The sequence below is a fragment of the Saccopteryx leptura genome, chromosome 7, assembly GCF_036850995.1.
Source record: "Saccopteryx leptura isolate mSacLep1 chromosome 7, mSacLep1_pri_phased_curated, whole genome shotgun sequence".
Lineage (NCBI taxonomy): Eukaryota > Metazoa > Chordata > Mammalia > Chiroptera > Emballonuridae > Saccopteryx > Saccopteryx leptura.
The window spans coordinates 36,563,163-36,576,038 of NC_089509.1; positions in this window are offsets into that span (position 1 = coordinate 36,563,163).

Genomic DNA, 12,876 nt, shown 5'->3' on the forward strand with positions numbered 1-12,876 from the left:
ATACCTGTTTTTTGTTTGTTTAATTTTTTTTATTGATTGATTTTAATGAGAGAGGAAGACTGGAACATGGACCTGCTCCTGCTTGTGCCTGGAGGCGGTGTGGGCATCAACCCTTAACCTCTGTGCTTGGGGAGGAAGCTCAACCAGCCAGCTGTCCCGCCAGCGCCCGGCCTACATATTTTTTAAAATACTCATGTGTGTGTATATTACTGGACGTATGGTTGGATTGACGCAGGAAATAAAGTCAAAGCGGGAGTCTCTTCAGATTAACTTTCATTGTACTTTTTTGGTCACTGTAACCTTAGTCCACAAGTTTTTACAACTAGCACAAGGTCAACTTTCCTGTATCCTCTGGGCCCTGGAGTTGAGAAAGCTGTGGTGTTCAATGATTTCTATGACCCATGTCCCTTGAAAGTTTTCTTTTAATCTTTTGTTTTGTTGTGAAGCTTGTAAATAAATCCTTCACTAGATGTGATCTTTTCCTTTGAAAATAAAAAATATCAGAACCACCCCACAGCTGCCCTTGCACAATAAATAGAAGACAGGGAGAAAATGTATCAAAATGATTTCCAGGCATAAATTCTAGTTTATAATGCAATGTAATTGTATATAATAACCAATACAGTGGTCTAAAATAACAAATTAACAAAAGTCAAACTCCTTTATACCAAGAATATTGATGGGAATCAGTTTAAAGTAGTTTTTCTAAATGGGGGGAAAAAGTAAGTGGTGTGTAATAAGGACTTTTGTGCTCATCAGCCCAGTTACAAAATACAAATATTCCATTTGTTGCAACTTAAGAGTGACTTCCATTCTACTCCATATTTCAGAGAGAACCTGACCCTGGAGGTTATCTAGTTCAACTTCATTTCTTCTTCTTTTTTTTTTTTTTTTTTTTTTTTTTTGTATTATTCTGAAGCTGGAAACGGGGAGAGACAGTCAGACAGACTCCCGCATGCGCCCGACCGGGATCCACCCGGCACGCCCACCAGGGGCAACACTCTGCCCACCAGGGGGCAATGCTCTGCCTCTCTGGGGCATTGCTCTGTCGCAACCAGAGCCACTCTAGCGCCTGGGGCAGAGGCCAAGGAGCCATCCCCAGCGTCCGGGCCATCTTTGCTCCAATGGAGCCTCGCTGCGGGAGGGGAAGAGAAAGACAGAGAGGAAGGAGAGGGGGAGGGGTGGAGAGCAGATGGGCGCCTCTCCTGTGTGCCCTGGTCGGGAATCGAACCTGGGACTTCTGCACGCCAGGCCGACGCTCTACCACTGAGCCAACCGGCCAGGGCCCATTTCTTCTTTTGCTTTATTTTTGTTTTAAGATCATAAGTAGCAGGACCATGGCCAGAACAGGACTGAGCTAATCTTGACTCAGATCCTGTTAAAGGGCAAAGGATACAGAGAGAGTAGGGAAGTCACTTGGCTATCACATGCTAAAGCCGAGCCCTGTGTGACAGCCTGCATTCAACATAGCTTCAGATCCAGTACTCTGCGAAGTGCTGAGACCCTGAAGATGAACTGTCAACTCCTGGACATACTATCATTAACAGTCATAATTGCTACCATCTTCTTAGGAGTCCTTATAAACCTTTTTATTTTACCAACAACTATATGAGATAAAAGAATTATCCACATTTTGCAGAAGACACTAAGGCTTAAAGACATGACTCACAACAGGCACTGTGACACTGGTATCAGACTTGACTATCCACCTGAAACCACTGTCTCCATACTGCGTTGGGCGGTACATGGTGAAGAAAGAACTGTAAGACCAATATAATTAGAAAATGCTGTGTACTGCATTCACTTTTAGCAACTCACAAACACAGATCAGCACATTAAGAGTTTTGAGAAGTATTGCAGAAAAAAAATTAAACGCATTATAAAGTTAAACTTTATTCCAACTAATTTGACCATTAAATCCTTTATTTCATGGAGCAGCTATTAAAATTTGTAGAGTTTCTAATGGGGCAATTTGAGTAACGCTTTACTAATGATGGTGTTTAGGATATATTACCCCAAAATATGGCAATTTAGCATTTTGAATATTTGAAGCTGAAGGAGTTTGAGAAAACAGTAGAACATCATTCTGACCTTTCCCCCACCATTACCCTGCTTCTCTTAAACAGGTCCTAAAACCCTCCTGTGAGAGGTGCCCTTTCTGTACCCAGAAAAAAAGAAGGATTCTCACTTCCAAAGACAAATGGACACTAAGAGGAATTTGAACAAACAGTCCTTACTAAGTTTCTCGTTTACTACACTCACCTCAGACTCCTTACTTATCATATTTCTCCACAATTGTCCATTCTTCATCAAACCTAGCATAAAATACTCAGGTCTAACTCTTTGGGCCTTCATTTCCTTTTAAAGGCTCCTGTGTCACATAACACTTAAATAAATTTGTGTGCTTTTTCTCCTATTAATCTGTTTTTGTCAGTTTAGTTTTCAGACCCAGCCAGGATCCTAAGAGGGTAAAGGAAAACTTTTTCCTACCCTACATTGTAGTATACCTTTTCCTAATATAAAAGCCATTATTTATGGAAAGGCTATCACACACTCAGTAAATATTATGTTGCACATGGAACGTCTTGGACATCTCCTGTAAGCATACTCTACCATGCTATGAAGTGTATATATACTACATAGTTATTTCCCCCACAGGATGGCAATGAGCTCCTTCCAGACTTCACTATAAATTCACACGCACACACACACCAGTGTTACATACAGTACAATGTATGCTGTGAAGAAGTAGGATACCAGTAGTAGCAAAACACAAAGGAAAGAGTCGTGCCTTCTGTCTCAGGAGGTCAGGGAAAGTTTCCTCCACAGAAAAAGTGAAGATTGAGTTGACACTTAATGTTAGAGGAGGTGGATGAAATAAAAGCTTGGGTGAAAACTCCCAGAGACATGAAACAACTTGGGAGAAATTAAGAGTTTAGTGGGTGTGCAAATCATGAGAAAATGACCTGAGATCCATGATATTATTGCTCTTTCTTTCAGAAAAGCTTATGCTGCTGTTGCCAAGATGTTGGTTACCTAGTTTACAGTTCCCTGGGGAATTCAGAAAATTTATAATGTGCCCAGCATTGTGCAAAGTCCTTGAGCAAACAAAGGAATTTTGAAACATCATTCTAGTTTTCAAAAGGTTTGCAATTAGAATATATAAAAGTAAAGGAGTGTTGTAGATCTTAAATGTTCTCACAACCAGAAACCAATGGTAATTATGGGATGTACTGGAGGTGTTAGCTAACACTGTGGTGGTAATCATTTTGGAATATATAAGTGTATTAAATCGAATTGTACACTTTAAACTTACAAAGTGCTGTATATCAACTATATCACAAGAAAGCTAGAAAACAATTAGTAGACAACAGATTTTTTAAAAAGTAAAGAAAAATAAGTATCCCATCCCTTACTTTGTATCAGGCAAGCAGTACTATATAGTTAGTAACATGATTTTGATATCAAATATGGGTTTGAATGCTAATTTCAAGGTACCAAACTGCCCAGCCTTGGTTTTCTCATCTGTAAAATGGAACTGTTGTGAATGAGATAATGCTGCATGTCAAGGGTTAAACACGGTTCTTACCCATGGTCAGTGCTCAGTTAGTGCTAGTTACCATACACTAATGAGACATTTTTTTGTTTTTCTCTCACATTTTTTTTCTGCTTTGTCTTCCTACCTAAAGAAGTACTTTGAAGACAAAGACCGCATTTTATTCTTTGTGTCACCTACAGTTACTAGAACAGTGACTATATCTAGTACGTGTTATATAAATACTTATTCTAACAAGTGATTAAATACAAGAGTAGGAGTCAAATACTCTGGCCCCAACATATATGTTTTCATATTAGTGTGTGTGAATAAGCTTGTATTAGTGAATAAAATATTGTGAGATAGATCAAATATTTAGAAGTAGAAATTTATCCAAGTAAAATAATAAAAATAAACTTAAAGAATAAAGTATGTTATCTTCTTGCATCATGCCTGAACCACTAATTTATCCATATAAACATAATTGATCAGTCAGAAAAGTCTGTTTCGTTGAAGTATTTAATTTAGACAATAATGGAACTGTCTTTGACAATGCTGGAAAAGGGATAATTGTTTTGTTCCTTAAATAGAGACTCAAAAATAAACATTGATCCTTAATATCCAAGTCTATAAGACCTCAAGCAGTAAATCTCGATATTATATATTAAGGAAATTATTTTAAAGAAATCTGAGAATACTGCTGATGTTTTCCTGCTTTGATTGTACCCAGTTTGAAGGGGTCAGATACTGGTAGTAGCAAAACACAAAAGAAACAGTAGTCCTCTCTCTCTCTCTCTCTCTCTCTCGGGAGGGTAGGGAAAGTTTCCTCCAAGAATAAGTGAAGATTTAGTGGACTCTTAAAATTGGGGAAGGTGAATTGAAACAAAAGTGAACTTAGTACTGCTTCTGACAGAGCTCTCTCAGATAAAGTAATAATAGGATAAACCCAATTGCTTGGCTTGAACTTAAAATCACAGGACAGAAAAAAGTCAAAGAACTTTGAAATTGTTTTCTCAGAATGCTTAAGAGGATGTGGCCTTGCGATGTTGGAAAAAATCAAAATATTAAGTTTTGGTTGTGCTATCACCCAAAATCTCAAATAAGAAAGAATAAGGCTATACATCCAAATAAAGCAATGTAACTTCTAGGGAGCTCAGCTGTTAAGGGAACATGCATAAATATACTGAAAACAGCTAAAGAAATATTAGGAGAAATTTATGTTGCTTGACTAACTTTGTTTATCGATTTGAAAATTTGTAATTAGCTTTACCTGAAGGGCTGTCTGAGGCGTCCTAAATATTACTAAGAAGAAAGATTTAGGCTAGTTCTTGAATAAACTGTTTCTAAGTATTTCCCTATGTTGAATAGTACTTTACAGAAGGTGTCAAATCATTGCAATAAGGAAGTTCACTGGTCTCAGAGTATTAAAAAGATACCAAGTTGCCTGACCATGCAGTGGCGCAGTGGATAGAGCATCAACCTGGGATGCTGAGGACCCAGGATTGAAACCCCGAGGTCACCAGCTTGAGCACGGGCTCACTGACTTGAGCATGGGATCATAGACATGACTCCGTGGTTGCTGGCTTGAGCCCAAAGGTCACTGACTTGAGCAAGGGCTCACTGGCTCGGTTGGAACCCCCCGGTCAAGGCACACATGAGAAAGCAATCAATGAACAACTAAGGTGCTGCAACTATGAGTTGACGCTTCTCATCTCTCTCCCTTCCTGTCTGTTCATCTCTCTCTCTCTCTCTCTTTCAAATAAATAAATACATAAAAATAAATAAATAAATAAATAAAAACATATCAGACAAAAGAGCTCAATTTTTTGTTCAAAGTTAAGTTTGTTTTCTAGTTGGTCTTAGGAATCTATTTCTATAAAAAGACATGATTTTTACTAAGGTATATCTCATTATAGTATATGATTTCTATTGATTTTCCTTGCACTGTGTGCCACAGTTACAAGAAAGAGAATATGTGTTTGTGGAGAAAGGGCATCATGTAGACCAATATTTCTCAGACTTTAATGTCCACACGCATCAGCTGGGGATCTTTTTAACATGCAGATCCTGATTCTATAGGTTAAGGCTGGAGATTCTACATTTCAAACATATTTAAGTGATGTTGATGGTGCTGGTTCTTGATTATATTTTAAGTAGCAAGGCTGTAAACCGTCCAGTTTACTAAACGAGCAGAGACTAACCAGAAATAGTCATTCCAATGGATGGGTACTGTGTATTCTCTCTGTCCTGGATCAGTTAGGGAGCCCTGTTCCTGTTTGCCAGTCTAGTGGGTGGGTCCCTGGATGGAAGGCAAGGCATTTCTAGTTGTCCACAGAAGAAAGAGCAACAGCTGTTCCTGTCTTCCATGGCATTTCCAACAAAGAACAATGGTCCCTTGTCTGCAGCTAGGCTACCATTACAGCAACTCTGAAATGGAAAGGAAGGAATAAACCATGAGGTTGATTGGGTCAAAATGATGTAAAAAGTAGAAAAAGGAAATAAGAAGAAGCCAGAAAAAAAGGACAGGAATAATATATCTGGGAACATTGAAAGGAATATTCTTTTCTCTTTCATTAAGTATTCATTTCAGTTTATTTTAAATAATTTGCCCTAGTGCACAATGTAACAAGATAGAATGACTTCACAAATGGTGTTCATTTTAATAACATAATATCTGCATGGGGCAGTTTGATGATATTGGATACAAGAAGCCAAAGGTAATTTATCCCTCTCAGTGCTTAAACTCCTCCAGAGAAATTATAAATAAAAACAAGCTTTGTCCCCAATAAAAATAAAACAACAAAAAAATGTCCTTCAGATCTTATTACTTGGCGACTTTATGAATTGGACTGGAAACATTATTGCCTTTTGGGAGGATGACCTCAGCTGTTTTTCAACCATTTGCAGAATAAAAACCCTAATTTTGGTTCCAATACTCAAAGCAAGTTTTCTCAGGTGGGTGAATGATGACTGGTAGGTTGGCTTGTCTTAAAAATTGCAACACCTTAAAATGACCAGGACAGCTGACTAAGTCTGCTCTGACCCTTACTAGCAATGTGAACTTGGGCATATGTAATGGGTCTGGCACATACTAGGTGCACAAAAAAATGTGAGTTCTAGTCATACTTCCCTTCAACTTAAGCTCAGTTTCTCAGTTTCCTCAAATGTAAAAATGAAGATAATAATGTTTACTTAATAGTGATAAGGTATTTTACCAAGACATCATATTTAAAATGCCAAAGATGAAAGACAAAGAGAGAATCTTAAAAGCTGCAAGAGAAAAGCAATTGGTTACCTATAAAGGAACCTCCATATGGCTGTCAGCTGAGTTTTCAACAGAAACATTTAAGGTCAGAAAAGATTGACAGAAAATATTCAAAGCTATGAAAAGCAAGGATCCACAACCAAGCAAGTATACTCTATCCAGCAAGGCTATCATTTACAATTGAAGAAGAAATAGTTTCCCAGACCAAAAAAAAAAAAAAAGTTAAGATGTTAATTATTACCAAACCAATATTGCAAGAAACATTAAAAGGCCTATTCAAGAAGAAGAAAGGAGCCCTGACCAGATAGCTTGGTTGGTAAGAGCATCATCCCAATACACAAAGGTTGTGAGTTTGATCCCTGGTCAGAGCACATACAGGGACAGATCAAGGTTTCTGTCTCTCCCTTCTTCTCTCTCTAAAATCAATAAATAACTTCTTTAAAAAGAGGAAAGAAAAAAAGAAAGAAAAAGAGAGGAGATATTGGTATAAAGAATAAAATGGCAATAAATAAGTATATATCAATAATAACCATGTAAATAGATTAAATGCTCAAATCAAAAGACATAGCAAAGCTGAGTGAATAAGAAAGTGACCCATATATATGTTGTCTACCACCTGGGAACAAAAGATACGAAGGAGATAGAAAAAGATATTTCATGCAAATGGAAATTTAAAAAACAACTGGGGTAGCAATACTTTATCTGACAAAACAAACAAAACACTTTAAAACAAAAGCTAAAGTAAGAGACAAAAAACAACACTACATAATGATAAAGGGAGCAATCCAACAAGAAGACCAAACCTTTATAAACATTTATGCACCTAGTGAAAGAGCACCTAAATATGTAAAGCAGATCTTGATGAACATAAAAGGAGAGATCAGCAGCAATATAATCATAATAGAGACTAAAGTAGGGATTTTAATACCTTGCTGACATCAATGGATAGCTCTTCTCAACAGAAAATCAACAAGGAAATGGTGACCTTAAATGACACACTAGATCAGCTGAATTTAATTGATATCTTCACAGCATTTCACCCCAAAGCAGCAGAATATACATTCTTTTCAAGTGCACATGAAACATTTTCTAGGATAAATCAAGTTAGAATACAAAACAAGTCTTGATAAATTTAAACAAGTCTTGATCAAGTATCTTCTTTGACTACAATGGTATGAAACTCGAAATTAACTATAATTTAAAAACCTGAAAAACATTCAAACACATGGAGGCTAAATAACATGTTATTAAACAATGAATGGATTAACAATGAGATCAAGGAAGAAATAAAAAATTACTTGGAAATAAATGAAAATAAACATACAATAACCCCAAATCTATGGGAAACAGTGAAAGTAGTCTTGAGAGGGAAGTTCATTGCATTACAGGCCTACCTCAAGAAGCAAAAAAAAAAATCTCAAATAGACAATCTAATCCTACACCTATAAGAACTAGAAAAAGAAAAACAAAAAAAGTCCAGAGTAAGTAGAGGAAGGAAATGATAGAGATCAGAGAAGAAATAAATGACAGAGGCTAAAAAAACAAAGAAACAAATAAAAAAGATCAGTTAAACAAAGATCTGGTTCTTTAAAAAAAATAGATAAAGTTGATGAACCTTTAACCAGACTCATCAAGAAAAAAAGAGAGAGATCCAAATAAATAAAATCATATATGAAAGAGAAGAAATAACAACTGACATCACAGAAATATTAAGAATTGTAAAAAAAAAAAAATACTATGAAGAATTATATGCCAACAAATGTGATTTTCAACCTTTATTTTTCATGGCACAAACACACACTAATTACTAAGGTCAGTGCCCCTTACTAAATACAACCATTTTTATCTCATGGCACAAATAAATTAGTTACTAAGGAAGAAGAGGTCAGGGCCCCTTTTTCTTTAGTAATTAGTTTATGAGTGCGTGAGAAACAAAGGTTGAAAATCCCTGAAGGAAAACCTGGGTGAAATAGATAAATTTCTAAAGACATACAGTCTTACAAATTTGGAAGAATTAGAAAAGCTTAATACAATAGATCAATGACAACTATAAGGGGTCCTCAGGTTATGATACAATTTTGTTCCTGTGACAGTGACATAACCTAAAGTTTTATATAAGTTGAAACACACCTTAGTCTAACACAGATGGAACACTTGCCCTTTTAACAGTCCAAAATGGCATAAGTAAGCATACTTGGGGATGCCAACTCTCTCACTCATATGCCACATTACTGTGTATTCTTCCACCACATGTAACCAAACTAGTTTGCCCATGTAGCCCATAAGTACAATGCTAATGGCATAAGCCAAAAGAGAAGACTTCCAAGCTGATTTTATGAAGCAAGCAGTATCTTAATTCTAAAATGAAATAAAGACACTACAAAGAAAGGAAACTCTAGACCAATATCCCTCATAAACATAGATGCTAAAATTCCCAAAGAAATATTAGCAAACCAGATTCAGCAATACATTAAAAAGATTGTACATTACCTGACCAGGCAGTGTGGCACAGTGGATAGAGCATTGACCTGGGATGCTGAGGTCCTAGGTTTAAAACCCTGAAGTTGCTGGCTTGAGCACAGGCTCATTTGTCTGTCTTGAGTGCAGACTCACCAGCTTGAGCACAGGGTGGCTGACTTGAGCATGGGATCATCCACATGGTCCCATGGTCACTGGCTCAAACCCAAGGTCGCTGGCTTGAGCGAGGGGTCACTGGTTCAGCTGGAGCACCCCCCACCTGGTCAAGGCATGTATGAGAAGCAATCAATGAACTGAAGTGCCACAACTAAGAGTTGATGTTTCTCTCTCTCTCTCTCTCAAAAAAAAAAGAAAAAGAAAAAAAATGATCAAGCAGGATTTATTTCAGTCATGCAAGGCTGGTATAATATATCACAAATAAAATGAATGATAAAAAAATCACAAGTATGATCATACCAATAGATGCAGAATAAGCATTTGATAAAATCCAGCACCAATTAATGATTAAAAACTCTTAGAAAAGTAGAATTAGAGGGATCATACATACTTCAGCATAATAAAGTGATATATTACAAACATATAGCTACATCATACTCAATGAGCAAAAACTAAAAGTGTCTCCCTTAAGATCGGGAACAAAACAGAGATGTCCACTTTCACCACTCTTATTCAACATAGTACTGGAAGTCTTAGCCACAGCAGATTAAAGGCATCCAAATTGGAAAAGAGGAATAAAACTGTCATTATTTGCTGACATGATATTGTACATAGAAAATCCTAAAGACTCCACCAAAAATCAACTAGACCGAATAAATGAATTTGGCAAAATAGCAGGATACAAAATTAATATTCAGAAATCAGTGGAATTTTTCTAAACCAATAATTATTAGAAAGCAAAATTAAGGAAATGATTCCTTTTAATTTTACAACAACAAAAAATGCAGTACCTAGGAATAAATTTAACTAAGGAGGTAAAAGACTTGTGTTCAGAAAATTACAAGACATTGAAGAAAGAACTTAAGAGAGATACAAATAAGTGGAAGCATATACCATGTTCATGGATTGAAATATTAACATCATTAAAATGTCCATACTACCCAAAGCAATCTATAGATTGAATGCAATTCCTATTAAAATATAAATGGCATACTTCACAGATTTAGAGCAAATATTCCAAAAATATATATGCAATAAAAAAAAAAGTCAAAATAGCCTCAACAATCTTGAGAGAGAATGAAGTAGAAGGTATTACACTACCTAATATCAAACTATATAATAGGCCATTGTAATTGAAACAGCCTCATACTGGTATAAAAACAGGTATATAGATAAATGGAATAGAAGACAGAGCCCAGAAATAAGCTCATGTCTTTATGGTCAATTAATATTTGACAAAGGAGGCAAGAACATACAATGGAATAAAGACAGTCTCTTCAATAAGTGGTGCTGGGAAAATTGGACAGGTACATGCAAAAGAATGAAACTAGACCACCAACTTACACCATACTCAAGAATAAATTCAAAATGGTTAAAAGACTTAAATGTAAGTCACTAAATCATAAAAATCCTAGAAGAAAACATAAGGAGTAGAATCTCAGACATCTTTCTTAGCAATATTTTTCCAAATATATCTCTTCAGACTAGGGAAACAAAGAAAAAAAATAAACAAATGAGACTATATCAAACCAAAAAGCTTTTGCACAACAAAAGAAACCATCAACAAAATGAAAAGACAACCCACTGTATGGAAAATATACTCCTGATAAGAGGTCGATATCCAAAACTTATAAAAACCTTATAACACTCAACACCAGGAAGACAAACAATCCAATTAAAAAATAGGCAAAGGAAAAATTAATGAATGGGACTACATCAGACTAAGAAGTTTTTGCTCAGCAAGAGAAACTGATAACAAAATAAACAGAAAGCCAACTAAATGGGAAATGATATTTTCAAACAACAGCTCAGATAAGGGCCTAATATCCAAAATATACAAAGAACTCATAAAACTCAACAACAAACAAACAAACAATCCAATAAAAAAATGGGAAGAGGATATGAACAGACACTGCTCTCAAAAGAAATACAAATGGCCAACAGATATATGAAAAGATGCTCATCTTCTTTAGCTATTAGAGAAATGCAAATCAAAACTGCAATGAGATACCACCTCACACCTGTTCGATTAGCTATTATTAGCAAGACAGGTAATAGCAAATGTTGGAAAGGCTGTGGAGAAAAAGGAACCCTCATACACTGTTGGTGGGAATGTAAAGTAGTACAACCATTATGGAAGAAAGTATGGTGGTTCCTCAAAAAGCTGAAAATAGAACTACCTTATGACCCAGCAATCCCTCTACTGGGTATATACCCCAAAAACTCAGAAACATTGATACGTAAAGACACATGCAGCCCCATGTTTATTACAGCATTGTTCACAGTGGCCAGGACATGGAAACAACCAAAAAGCCCGTCAATAGATGACTGGATAAAGAAAATGTGGCACATATACACTATGGAATACTACTCAGCCATAAGAAATGATGACATTGGATCATTTACAGCAAAATGGTGGGATCTTGATAACATGATACGAAGCAAAATAAGTAAATCAGAAAAAACAGGAACTGCATTATTCCATACGTAGGTGGGACATAAAAGTGAAACTAAGAGACATTGATAAGAGTGTGGTGGTTATCGGGGGGAAGGGGGGAATGGGAGAGGGAAAAGGGGAGGGGGAGGGGCACAAAGAAAACAAGATAGAAGGTGACAGAGGACAATCTGACTTTGGGTGATGGGTATGCAACATAATTGAACGACAAGATAACCTGGACTTGTTATCTTTGAATATATGTATCCTGATTTATTGATGTCACCCCATTAAAAAAATAAAATTATAAAAAAAAATAGGCAAAGGTCTTAAATAGACATTTTTCTAAAGAGGACATACAGATGGCCAATAGGCATATGAAAAAATGTTCAATATCACTAATCATCAGAGAGATGCAAATTAAAACCACAGTGAGATATCACCTCACACTTGCCAGAATGTCAAACATCAACAAATCAACAAACAAGTGCTGATGAGGGTATGGACAAAAGAGAACTCTTGTGCAGTGTTGGTGGGAATCCAGACCCTTGCAGCCACTGTAGAAAACAGTACAAATTTTTCTCAAAAAATTAAAAATGGAACTGCCTTTTGCCCCAGCAACTCCACTCCTGGGAATATATCCTAAGAATACCAAAACACTAATTCGAAAGAACATATGTACCCCCATGTTCATTGCAGTGTTATTTAAATAGCCAAGATCTGGAAACAGCCCAAGTGCCCATCAATAAATGAGTAGATCAAAAAGCTGTGGTACATTTACACAATGGAATACTACGTGGCCATTAAAAACGAATGAGAGAAATAGGGGTGGGGGGAGATATATTCGGTGGGACACTTGAATCTATGTAAACACAAATTAAAACCATAAATAAAAAATTTTAAATTTTAAAAAAAGAAAGAAATCTTGCATTTTGCAACAGCATGAATGGACCTGGAGATTATTATGTTAAGTGAAATAAGCCAGGCAGAGAAAGATAAATACAATAT